General features: G+C 39.4%; 1 protein-coding gene across 1 annotated transcript in view; it reads right to left on the bottom strand.

Annotated features, from left to right (window-relative positions):
* Positions 1 to 6,861, bottom strand: part of pparab (peroxisome proliferator-activated receptor alpha b) — a 34,535-nt gene extending 27,674 nt beyond the window's left edge. The window contains exon 1 of the mRNA XM_017701190.2: positions 6,684 to 6,861. The gene's annotated coding sequence lies outside the window, so the exon portion shown is untranslated. The remainder of the gene's footprint in view (positions 1 to 6,683) is intronic.
* Between the last annotated feature and the right edge of the window lie 6,795 nt (positions 6,862 to 13,656).

The raw sequence follows: 13,656 nt of genomic DNA, 5'->3' as shown, positions 1-13,656 counted from the left end.
TACTGAAAATCTGTTTAAAGAGTTTGCTAAAAATAGTGGAAATGCAGATTATTTAGATTTTTATGCTCTATTAGGGAAAATCTTCGTTTATCATGACTGTCACAGTCTCACTGCAGCAAGTGTTTTTCTCAGCTTTCCCAGATTACCAGATTACTTCTCCTTCTGTTACAGTTCACTGTGGTCATATCACAAGCAAAGTACAGTCTCTAATTACACTGTAGGTAAAGTGAGTGTAAAGAGTTCAAATGGATACAGGACTTTACAGAAAAGACTCTACCATGGAACACTCACATGACTGTCCTAACCTCCATATAGCTAAAATTTCAGAGTTAGAAAATATGACGTTTTTTTCAGGCAGATTAAATAATTTTTTCCCATTTCCAAAGTTTACTCTTAAAAGTTGGTTGCATTTTCTGCTTTTCACAATACCAAACACATTCAGTGATGTTGAGGTCTGGACTCTGGGGCATCAGTCCACTGTTCTGAGAAGACCACCAGCAAAATTTTCCTTCTTTTCCTCAGTAAGGGCTTCTTGTTAGCCACACAACCTTTCAGACTCACAGCGCTGAGTTGTCTTCTCACAGAGGAAAGATGGGACAGAAACACTTGTGGATGTTTTCAGCTCTGAAGTAAGAGTAGAGCTTGATTTAGTTCTCTCTGTTAAAGATGAAAGCTTTAAGTGCTGTTTATCTGATGGTCAGTTTTGGTGGTCTACCAGTTCTTAGGCAGTTGTTAGGAATCCCATTTTCTAAATCTTTTAATCACCTGTTGAACTCCAAGTTGGAAACTCCTGCTTTGGATTATGTAATCTCTTCAGAAACATCTCCTGAAAAATGAATAATTGTACATGCTTTGACTGGAAATTAAATGAAAGAAGGGTGTGCTCTGACTTTTGAAACACTTAAAAACTTTATATGCATGTAATTAAGACAAATGTTACAGCATTTCAAATTATTAAGTGATTTAAAAGAGGACACAGCTAACGCGTAGAAGGACGAGTGGATAGCAACAGACATGTCAACATAACAATGTCAAGACGGAGATGAACTGCCAGGCATTCAGAAAGAACCTGCTTATGCAAGTGTAAGGGCTCTGAGCAATGCATGTCTGTTCAGGCTATTTAAATAGCAGAACCCCACTGAGAAAATGTCTGCTTCATGTCCAGATTACTTTACTCCTTCACTTTACCCTCACTAGAACAACAGAGCTGGGATCTGCTCTATACCTCTATAATTAACACAAACAACCAAAAAACATACAGCTTTTTATCTGAGTATATACCGTATACTGATTGAGCTCCACAGGCTGAAGATTAACATTTAAGATCATCCAGCCTTCGAGACAAGAATCACAGTGACATTCATACCACAACACAACTGCACCTGATAACCTCAACGTACACATGTTCACTGTGCAGGTAAAGAACAGAGTGAGCTTGAGCACTACTCTTATTCAAGTATTTGGAATGGTGATAAAGATGGCGTCCTACTCATCAACTTATTTGAATTGTCCACTCCACCTTAAATGGTGCAGCAATTACATTCTGTAATGTATCTGCTGTACCATTTAAGGTGGAGTGGAAATTTTGAATAAGAAGCTGGCAAATAAGCCAACTTCAGGGTTGTGTAATGAAAGCATTTTTACAGCTGCTTCATCATTTCTACATTTATGGATTATTTTATAAATTACTCAAATGTACTGAAAATGTTGAGAATGTTGACCTCAAAATGTTGAGTTTAATTCCACTGTGGACACTTGATGCAGTTCTGTTTCTACATTTTGCCTCTTTGTTGAGAATACTAGTTCCTGTGTCTTAGCATATTTCAATTGTGCACATCCGCATGTTCAGAAATGAAGCCTTATGTATTCAGAAAATGAACTAAAATTTACTTTAAATACAAAACTCTTAGAACCCCCTAAAAAAATCTAACTTTTGTTGTTATTACGCACTGCAGGTGTGTCATACTGCAGCGTGCTATGCAGAAAAGTACTATAGAGAAAGTGTCTCAATAGAAAGCAGACCTGTAGAACCTGATATTGTCAGGGTCAGGCGCTAAACCAGTTCCAAACCAGTGTTTCCAAACTCCAGACCCACTTTCACTGAACAGGCCCGTATTTTTATCCTACTGCATCGGTAGCTAATGATCAAACTGTTCTTGAGCTGAATCAGGTAAATTAAGTAGGAAAAATATGAAACTATGCGGTGAACATGGACTATAAAACTGTGTTGTAAACAACACGTTTCACATTAACCAAACTTTAAAAGTGCATTATGATCCATTTAGGACTTTGCAGCGTCTGCTATTGTGGTTAATAAGTCACAGTAATTGGATGTTAGAGGTTATAATATCACCTTTTAACATTTAGTCAGTGCACTTGTGGAGTTTATGACAAACAAAAGAAGAAACACACTACCCTATATTTAATTCATTTGAGGAGTGTTGTGCTGGAATGTCACTTTTGTAAAGTTGCTACAGAACCAATAACTAAAGCCAGAGTGACAGAAGCACATTTGGTTCTTTTATTGAATGTTTACAATAGATTTGTTTATACTACACAAAATGAGCTGCAGCATAATTCATGTATTGCTAACTGTACAGTTTTGCATTCACACAGAAGCAATTCTATGTAACGCAGAGTGAGGAGGAGGATGCATACGCTGAGATAAGTGACTTTTATTGAGGGCAAATCCAGGGTTGTGGTCATGACAGTCCAGGTTCATAGATCCAACACAGATAGAATGAAGGACAGACCTGACGAAATCGCAAAACAGACTAACAGTTCCAACAGAACAAACAGTACATCCAACAAACATACATCCAAACAACAATTCAAACAAAGACCTGCGACCAGACAGGGGAAAACACAGGGCTTAAATACATGAGGATAAACGAGGGACAGGTGAAACCACAGGTGGAGACAATCGGGGTGGAGTCACGAAACAAGAGGGCAGGACTGAAAACCAAAACAAAGAAGCACATGGACAGGACTGGGAGGGGCCAATTGTGACATTCTACAGTTTGAAGTAAGATTGCTGGTGGATACAGCTACAGTATTTTGTAAATGTACAGTGCAGTTTGCGAACCCTTCATAATTTTGTGCATTTCTATATAAATTTGACCTAAAATGTGATCGAATCTAACAATAGAAAAATAGAACTCAATTATACAACTTTCTCTAAAAGTATATTATTTTTCATTTCTTTATTGAAATAAGCAATCTAACATTAAATATCTTTGTTGGCAAAATTATGTGAACCTCTGCTCTTAGGAAATGGTGTGACCCTCAATGTCCCAACAATGATCAGCCCTGCACATTGACTTGGAGGAATCTTGGCTCACTCCTCCTTACAGAACCACTTCAATTATGTTGGTGGGCTTTCTTGGACCATGCCACATCTTAGGTTCTGACTCAACATTTCAATTGGATTAAGATTTGGACGTAGCCATTCCAAAATGTGACATTTCTTCTGCTTTGACCATTCGAAGCATAAGTAGACTACCTGGTGTTTTTGGTGCTGTCTTTCTCCAGGCCCACCTTCTGTTGCAGGTCAGTTCATGGATGGATGCGCTACCATTCTCCTGTAGAATTTCTTGATATAATCAACAATTCATAGTGTCATCAAATGATGACAGACTGTCCTGGTCCAAGAACAGCAAAAGAGCCCCAAAATGTGATACTGCCGCCAAAGGTGGGATAAGGTTCTTATCAATGTAGTGTTCAGTTTTGCCAAACAAAGCATCTTAATTTAAGCCATAAATATCAAATCATACCTTATCTGTCCACATTACATTATTTAGTAGTTTTCTGACTCATCCAGGTGGTCTTCAGAATTTAAGCAGGCAGAATTGTTCCTGGAGAGAACTGGCTTTCTCTATGCTATCATTCCACACATACTATCCTTGTTCAGTGTTTGCCTGGTGGTGGACTCATGTACACTGATATAAGCCAGTGTAAGCGAGGCCTGCAGATCCTTAGATATTACTTTGGGGTTCTTTGTGATCTCCCAGAATATTGAATATTATAGGCCTTACTCTTGGAGTCATTTTTGTTGGGTGACCACTTTTGGGCAGGGTAACAAAGGTGTTGAATTTTCTCCATTTGTACACTATCTGCCTGACAGTGGATCAGTGAAGAAATAGTTTAGAAACCTCTTTCAGCCTAATGAGCATGGCCAGACTTTGTTGATGAAGACTCTAATTAAAGTACGGTCAGCCACACTCACTCCTGATCATACAACTGACTGAACCTCCAGATCCTAATTACACCTATACCAAACTCATAATTCTAGAGGCTCACATACTTTTGTCAACAAAGACATTTAATGCTGGATCACTCTGTTCAATAAACTGATAAAAAATGCATTTAACGGATTCTTTTTGTCTATTTTAAGACTTGAAGACTAAATGAAGTTCTGATCATACTTTAAGCCACACTATGTAGAAATTCACAGAATGACAAAGGGTTCACAAACTTTCAAGCAGCACTGTATGCTGGAGATGAAGCAGACAGTGCGCAGTTTGTTTTGCATTACTTTCAATGTAAGGGCTAAAACCAACAATTTGCAACGTGCAAACCTACTGCAGTTGAAAAATGTGTGAAAAATAAACAAAATTCTTCTCTCACTTAGCTATTGAAGCATTACCCACAGGGCTTCTTACAACTATAACAAACAAACCACAATCTGTGCAAAATGCAGCAGCAAGAATATTAACACATACAAGAAAACAAGACCATATTACATGAGTTTTAGCATCACTCCACTTGCTGTGTTTTCCTTTATAATTGACTACTTTATTGCCAGTTTTTAATACTCTTAATTGTACAGCGCCCCCAACTCTGAACAAACTATGTTCCAAATCTTCCCTTAAGACCATCTATTGACAGCCGTCTACATACTACACGTATGAAAATGAAAGAGAGCAGTGAAGCAGCACTTTGTCTATGCACCAACAATTTCATTTCATTTGCCTTTTTACTATGTACTTATTTAGTGTTTATTTTTGACTACCTTTTGTTTCTTTTCTTTCTATATAAAAGGTGCTATTCATATACACTTCATAATCATTATTGACATTTTGAACATATTGTAAATCGTTATTTTATTAATATGTTATAGGTGTTATAGGTTTATTACACATAGGCTTATACATTAAACATATCTAGTTACAGGAATAGTTTTGAGGTTGAAATACCTTCTTATTTGCACAGCATCATTACATGACTCCAGGCAATGAGTCTAAGCTGATGTTTCTGCACTTCAGTTGCTGAAGGCAGCTGAGACGCAGGAAGCCTGTGGCATTGTAAGTTCATTTTAAACTGTCTTAGGTGCTGGTTTAGGGAAGACTGCACAAACAAACTCCTACACACTGGTGAGAATTTTCATTTTTGGGCCACAGCAGAGCCTTTCAGAAGTACATAAGTCCAGGCTGCCGTTTACAGAGCTGAGAATTAAAGGGGAATTTCACAGATTTTCCCAAATTCAGTCACTGAGATGTAAACAGTCATTCAGGGTGGAATGATGTGAAACGGTTTGCTGTAGAGAAATATGCCGATTTCTTTACAGTGGTACTGACAGAAACCAGGGGCTGCGATGCCAACAGTCCATATACAGTCGTATGTAACAGTCTGGGCTCCCCATGTGCAAATTACATTGCTGTACTACAATAATGCTACTTATGTGAAAACAAGTAACACATCTTCAACAGAGTACACCTCTGCACATATTCATGAACTACCACTATTCAATTACTTAACATATTGGAGAAAGTAATCAAACTTAAAATATGTTCCATGCAAAAGTTATGGCATATTTAATAGTTTGTTTTTCCAGTAAGTTAAACAAAAGAAATGAAATTGCACTATAATGTGCAGAGAAATGACACGTTTAAGTGTTCTCTGTAGAGGATGTTTTTCTAAACATGTGTTTGACCAGAATGTTAAAACTTTGCATTGCGCTCTGTAGGCACTTAACTCACTATTCAAACTAACCAGTGAAACTCACACGTGTGGATTATGTTGTTGATGCTAAAACAGTGCTTAATCTGGAAAAAAATCCTCTGGGCACTGTACTGTTTTGCCCTACAACAACCTTCATGTACCCCCTTGTCCATACATGTATTTTACTAAAAACTATATTAGGCTAAAACCTGAACAAAACAGCAGAAGAGCAGACAGTGTGTTCATAATCATTTCATGTATGAGCTTTCGGTCAGGCCGCTTTAAGAAGCATTAAACTCGTCAGAATTCTGGTAACTATCACCACCACTCTGAGGACAACTCTGAGTCTGCGAGAGAGCACTTCACGCCAAATCACTCCGAATAACGTATCCAGCTAACAAGTTAATCGAACACATTTTGAAAATTTGGTGGAGCTCCCCTTTAACAACGGCAGCAGCCTTACAGGACTTGCTGGACTTTCAGGACAGTCGAGGCTGCGTGTATAAGCGCACGCGGTTCAGCGGGAAGAGCTCCATGTTGGCTAAGACAGCAGCTCCGACAGTCCAGCCCAGACACAGAGCTCAAATCACACCGCTCGTCCTGCGGAGCTGCCGTGGGGAGTCAGTGAGGTCGCGGAGTACACAGGCCTGCGGCGGCTAGCGCTGCTGTGCTGTTGCTCGACTCGTGCGGCTGAATTCAGACTCTCGGGCTCTGAAGGCTCCGACTGAGGAGCTTTACTTTACCTTTGTCGTGCAGGAGCCACTGCAGTGTGAGCATGGCGGGAGGAGCGGCGCCGGTCAGCGGGGCTCTGGGCTTTTGCGCGGCCGGGATAAACAGGACGAGGACAGAAACACAGCCTCCTTTCTTTCACACGTCCTTGTTTGTGTGGCGCAGCTCCGGCCGCCGCTGTCAAACTCCCGCAGCAGCGCAGCAGTGCAGCCCCCCCTACCGGAAACACGTCACCGCCTCCATCACACACCCCCTGACACACCTATGGTCTGGGCGAATGGGAGCGCTCCGTGTTTCCCGAGCTCAGGACGCCCCCTAACACAGACATGGCGAGCTCATCCACCAGCAGCAGCAGCGTCCGGAGGATCCGCCAGACAGCGGTCAGCTCACAGCCCTGACTACACTGCAGAGACCCCCGCTTCATTACGATCGTGTAGACCACACAGTCTCTGTAATCACTCTACAGACTGTGAACACGCTAAAAATACAAAACACTAAAACTGAAATACATTAAATACGATCAAAACAGAGAGACAGGAGGGACCTGTGTAAAACACCTCCCTGCTATGTGCAAATATATTCATATTAATCAAGTGATAATCTGTGAAGAATATATACATTTAAACTGACTCTGCTATTGTCCATAGCAGTGATACATAAGACATAATAATAATATTGACAAAGGACCCACAGCCTGACAGCCTGTGGGTAAAAACTGTTAACTCTCACTTTTCCTGTATTTTACTGCTCTAGTGTTTCATCTAAATCACCTTTTATGCACAGGTCAGATCAGTGGCTGGTAGGGCTTTTTCCATTTACTCAGTTACAGGCACTTAATAGATTTGAACAAGTTTGTGCTTTCACATGGTAATATTTTCACGTATTAGAGTTAAAGGTGATCTACTGCCCATTTGCATTTTGACCCCTTAAAGTCTTATTACATACTAAGCCTTATTATTCAGTAACTACAGGACACCAGTGCAAACTGGCTGAGCTTTTCCTAGGTAATAGAATTGTGTAGTAAAACTTTGGGGCTGCCCGTGGGCCCATGGCCATTTAAGGGGTTACTCTAGCTTTTAGTTACTAAGCCTTTCTCGGTTTGATTTTATTATGTTACGTTGATGACAGCATGTACTGACAGCATGTTCTGGCATTACATGTCTCACTTTGGAGAATTTATTGTCTTATTCTAGGCTAAAAGAGTGCACTTCAATAAAACACTCAGCACCCATGAACTGTTATTTTTGTACTTCTGCGTTGTTTTCTCTACGGGTACTTTTATTTGAGTTATCAGTCATGGGCTGGAGATTAGGGAAATTGGACCTGTAACCAGAAGGTCTCTATCTATCTTGGTATAAGTGGAAAAAGTAGTCGCTTAAAATGCCCAAAGCCACAAGGGGCTCTGTAAGCATGCCTTTATTTATTTGTTTTTTGGTTTGTCCATCATGATATTGGCAAAACCTTATGAAGATATTGTATATGATTTTTTACTTAAAACAATTAAGAAAGCTGAAATGATGCACACACACAAACACACATTGTGTATGATGCGGCACGGTGGCGTGGTGGGTAGTGCTGTCGCCTCACAGCAAGGAGGGCCTGGGTTCGATTCCCCGGCGGGCGACCGGGGTCCTCTCTGTGTGAAGTTTGCATGTTCTCCCCGTGTCTGCGTGGGTTTCCTCCAAAAGACATGCAGTTAGGCCAATTGTGTAAAATGATCAAATTGTAACTCGCTCTGGATAAGAGCGTCAGCCAAATGCTGTTAATAATATTTAATGTATTATTTGTTCCTTGAAACAATTATGTCATCTAAAGGCTGCATATTGTTAATTATTGTATTATTATGTTTTTCTTGCATACAAAACAGTGAAATATTGCCCTGTCAAGGTGACTGGATTAATGATAATATAGCCCTACCTTTATGACTTACTACTACTACAAAGTTTAATAACCTTTATGACTAAAAACTTTCTCATAATTTTAAGGTGAATTCTACAAAACTTCAGCAAAATCATTAATAATTAAAATCCCAACAAAAGGTCTTAAATAGGAAACATACTTTTTTATATTTACCACTATTTTGCCATAGTTTATGTATAATAGTAATGTACATGTAGATTGATTGGTTGTTTAGGATAGCAAGAAAAATGGCTATATTTGTGTTGCAGACACAAGTTTCTCTCCAAAATCTCATATCAGAATACTCTGACTGCATTTACATCTCAATAACTGTATTAAACAGAAAACTTGAAAAATCAGTAGAATTCAAGATTCATTATGTAGATAAATGGCTACATAGCTGTGTCTACAGGTGTGATTGTGGTACTTTCATTGCAACTCCTTAAACATAAAACACATTATTATGTTAACAGAGGCGAAGGTGTAATGATATAGCTACTGCAGCTGCAGTAATGTCATGGAGATAGATAGACAGAAATACAAGACCAAGACCAAGTTTGTAGCCTCAAATTGCTTTATAGTACATTGGTGAAATTAGATAAAATGTTTTGATTCATTAGATTAATTTGCAGTGTGTTGGCTGGTTGGCAATGGAATAAATCACAGAGTTCACAGCAGCGGTCATCAACCCCCCTCCTGGAGATCTAACTGTTTTGTCCAGTCCAAAACTCTGAAACCCAAAACCACTTCATACAGCTGCTAAAGGCTGATCAGTGAGAGCAGATGTGGTGGATGAGGAGCAGGACTTCACTCAGCCTGCAACTTCAAACAGAACTGCAGTCAGTCAGACAGCACTGAGTCAGAGCCGTGAGGACAGACAGGAGGGACCAACTGACCAGTGCTATAACACTCAGACCAAACTGGCAGTGGACATGGCCTACATGCAAACATACATCACACACACATATGCGTACATAAACACATACGTTCACAGGATGAGCCTAGTAACTGTACAGTACTACTAGAAACAAGAGAACCTAGATGACAGAAAGATAAATCTCCTTAATATACTTTTTAAATTGATCCTACAAGGGAAATGCATCATTTTGCTGCCTATCTATGCCCAGTCAGGCACAACCAGATATACCCAGTCAGTCCTAGGATTTGAACCCAGCTACCCTTCTGAAGTTTCCCCTGGACAACAATGAGATCAGAAATGTTATTTCTCCTCTGCGGTTTTAAAAAAACCTCTATTACATCTCCTGAGCCACGAAAGAGCAACATTTGAGCAAAATTTTCCTCTGTGAAGCAAATATTTCACATTAAAAAGAAAGCCAAGTAATCGATTACGACTCTGCCCTTCATAAGCAAGTGCCCATTTGCCGCAGTTTCAATAAACTAATAAAATTTACATTGTATCTCACTGTTTACCCTTTGAACCATATACTTATTATTAAGTCATTCATCATATGACTATTATTACTCTGCAACTACTATGATAAATTATTATTAACCCAACAACATATAAGTTACATTGATCAGCCATAACATTAAAACCATCTCATTGTTTCTACACTCAGTGCCCATTTTATCAGCTCCACTTACCGTAATATGAATGAAAGGAAATTCAGCAGATTTTCTTAAAAGGAGAATCTTTTTGTACAAAGCTGTTCTACAAGCACAGCAAGTTCATTAAATTAATCATCATATGTCTGTGTGCCAGGGGAGAACATTTTGACCTGCAAGTACATCTCCTGTCAGTCATATCTTGTTCAGTTGTCATTTCCCGTTGCTTTCACACCTCATCTGCATATTGTTCTTAGAAATCTTGTTTATCTCTGTACTGACCAACTGCCAGCCATGTCTGCTTCTAAGTGTATAAAAAACCCTTCTGTTCCAAAATAAATGAGTGTGTCTGAACATCAACTGTGTCTTGTTCTAGCGCAGCCCTGGAGCTCCTATAGAGAGCAACCAGATAGAGATGTTAAGGTGGGATCAGACAGGGACAAAAGAAACTAAATTCTTACAAGGAACTTTGTTCAGACTGTAGTCTATCTATTTCTTGGCAAACTTTGTTAACCTCTTTAGTAGTCAGGACCACCACAGGGCAAGTATTATTTGGGTGGTGGATCAGCACTGCAGTGACGCTGATGTGGTGGTAATGTGTGTTGTGCTGGTCTGAGTGGATCAGACACGGCAGTGCTGCTGGAATTTTTAACACCTCAGCATCACTGCTGGACTGAGAATAGTCCACCAACCAAAAACATACAGCCAACAGTGTCCTGTGAGCAATGATCAAGGACTAGAGGATGACCAACACAAACTATGCAACAACAGATGAGCTACTGCCTTTGACTATACATCTACAAGGTGGACCAACAAGGTAGGAGTGTCTAGTAGAGTGGACAGTTTAAAAAGTTGAAAAACTCCAGCAGCAAAGCCGTGATCCACTGCGCAACACACACTAACACACCACCACCACGTCAGTGTCACTACAGTGCTGAGAATGATCCACCATTCAAATAGTACCTGGTTGGTGGTGGTCCTGGCCATTGATAAACATAATGAAAGAGGGCTAACAATGTATGCAGAAAAACAGATAGACTACAGTCTGTCTTGTTGTACTACAAAGTGGAGCTGATAAAATGGACACTGAGTGTAGAAACAAGAAACAAAGGTGTATATATAGTTAGGAGAGTGAGGAAATGACCTGTGGACACACATACAGGACTTCACAGTTTAACTGCTTAAACCAATCCTTTTTGTGTGTGTTTGTGACACACAGAATATTTTTACCAAAAGTCGCTGTTCATTGTCATGAGGCACAAAGCAAGTCCTCCTGTACAGCAGCAGCTGAAGCGTTCAGTATACAACACTGTAAGATGCCCATTTGTGTGCTTTTTCCCATTGAATAAAACCAGCTGAAAAGTTGTGGTCTTTCTGTTGACAAAGCAACTGAATGGAAATTGTCTCAGTGAGAACACTGACAACGAGTAGACCAATTTTTGTGTAATGTTCTGGATGGTGTCTCCAGAGATTCCTGACCAGCTGCCTTGTTCCTGGCCCTGGTCCTCTCACCATGTGACGAGCTAAAGCCCTTCGGCTCACTGCCTCTGCTGGAGCTGCTCCAGGGCTGAAGTGAAGCAGAGAAGCAGGGCCTAAACCATGTTCCCTAGAGACACTGAACACGAGGACACCTGCACAATGTTACAACACACCCAGAAATCTGCTCTTCTCCTCCTCGCCTCTCTCAATCTCCCTGTGGCATGGTCAGCGGGGGCTTCCAACTTACTTCTGGAAGATTTCACAATCTGTGAACAACGTAAAGTGTGAAGCTGGGGACCTTTTGCACAGGGCACTTGTCGCCAAACAGAGCTTTTAGTAGCTTACTATAAAATCAAATAAAAAACTGGCCAACTGTAGTTCTTCTCAGTCTACATTTTTAAAACGAAGGTTCCTACATGTTTTTGGCTTTAGTGTGTATGGTTCTGGAAAAACGTCTATAATTGATATGGAATTAATATGTGGAGATTAAAACTTTAAAATGGTTATTCACATTCACATATTCTCATTTAAAAAACTGAGCCAAGAAGTTCTTTAGGGAACACTTATACTATACTCTTGTCAGCTCCATAGTACCAAAAAAGATTATATGGCTTAATGGAACACATTTTAAATATAGAGCCATTTCAAATTGTTCTTTAAAAAACTACATGCAACAAATTTTCCATCATACACTCTCAAAAATGGTACCTCAGTAAAGAAAACGATTCTATATAGAACCATTTGCAAGCTTAAATGGTCCTGTGCTTGGTGAAATAGTTATTCAGACTGATGAAGAATGTGCTGTATAAAACTGTATAACCCCTTTTGGTGTTATATAGAACCATACACAACACATTCTCCATCAATCTGAAGAACCATTTCACCATGCAAAGGACCCCTTAAGCATGCAAATGGTTCTTTGAGTGTTCATGGCTCTGTATGGAATCATTTTCTTTACTGAAGATCCCTTGAAAAACCATAATTTTTAAGACTGTTCCTTGAGTTATTATGGTCTGATATAACCACTGCCTGTACTAAAGATCCCATGCAGAGCTGCTTACAGTAATAGATGAATGGCAGGGCGGCCCACCTCCGATCCTGGTAATCTACCACCCTGTAGAGTTCAGAGCCAATACCCCCTGACTGTAGCATTCAGATGCTCCTGAAGGCATTCATTAACTGGATCGAGTATGTGAGGTTACAGCTGTAGCTAAACTCTGCAGGAGTAGATCTTCAGGACCAGGGCTGGGCACCTTTGTTCTATGGCATCACTCTACAGAACCTTTTTTTAGGTCTAGTACCTTTATAATGATGCTACATGAGTAAACTTTGAAAGAAATTATTTTGAAAATAAACTGCAAAAACTACATCCAGTGTGAAATAAACATATAATTAAAAGCATATCAGATACCCTTTTGAATAAGTTTATGTCTACTGAAAATGCTCATTTAAAGCAAACATCTTTTTGTTTACATTTTCAGTCTGACAAAACTGCTGTACATGTACACATATACCTGCAAATGCATTATGAGTTGTTATCAAAGTAAGATATTAAATAATCATATGATCCATTGCGTTAAATGAACCAGTGGTGTTTCCTTGCACACATGCATAAACATTCAAAAGTTTGGGATCAATTGCCATATTACCAGTTTTGTCATTTGAAACCCCCCCTGAAATCTCAGGTTTATTACATAATAAGGCTTATTACTCAGGTAACAACAGGGACTCCAATGTAAACTGGTTGAGCTATTGTTAGGTTACAGAAGTGTGTAATAAAACTACAGGCCTGCCTGTGGGCACCAGCTATGTAAGGAGTTAAATATCACAGCCTATTTGTCAAAAAGTATTTTCAGATGTTTTATTCAATATTTCAATAAATTTGTGAGAAACGATTAACATGATAATTAGTACACTGTTATACTTTTGTTACACTGTTATACAATTATACTTTCATACAGTCAAGTTTTCAAAAATTGATCTTCACTTCTAAATATTCACCTTTATATATTAATTAATTTGCTATTTCTCATTCATTTTGGA

This window comes from Pygocentrus nattereri, chromosome 11, assembly GCF_015220715.1.
Source record: "Pygocentrus nattereri isolate fPygNat1 chromosome 11, fPygNat1.pri, whole genome shotgun sequence".
In the NCBI taxonomy this organism is placed as follows: Eukaryota; Metazoa; Chordata; class Actinopteri; order Characiformes; family Serrasalmidae; genus Pygocentrus; species Pygocentrus nattereri.
This window is presented reverse-complemented; position numbering and strand designations above follow the sequence as displayed.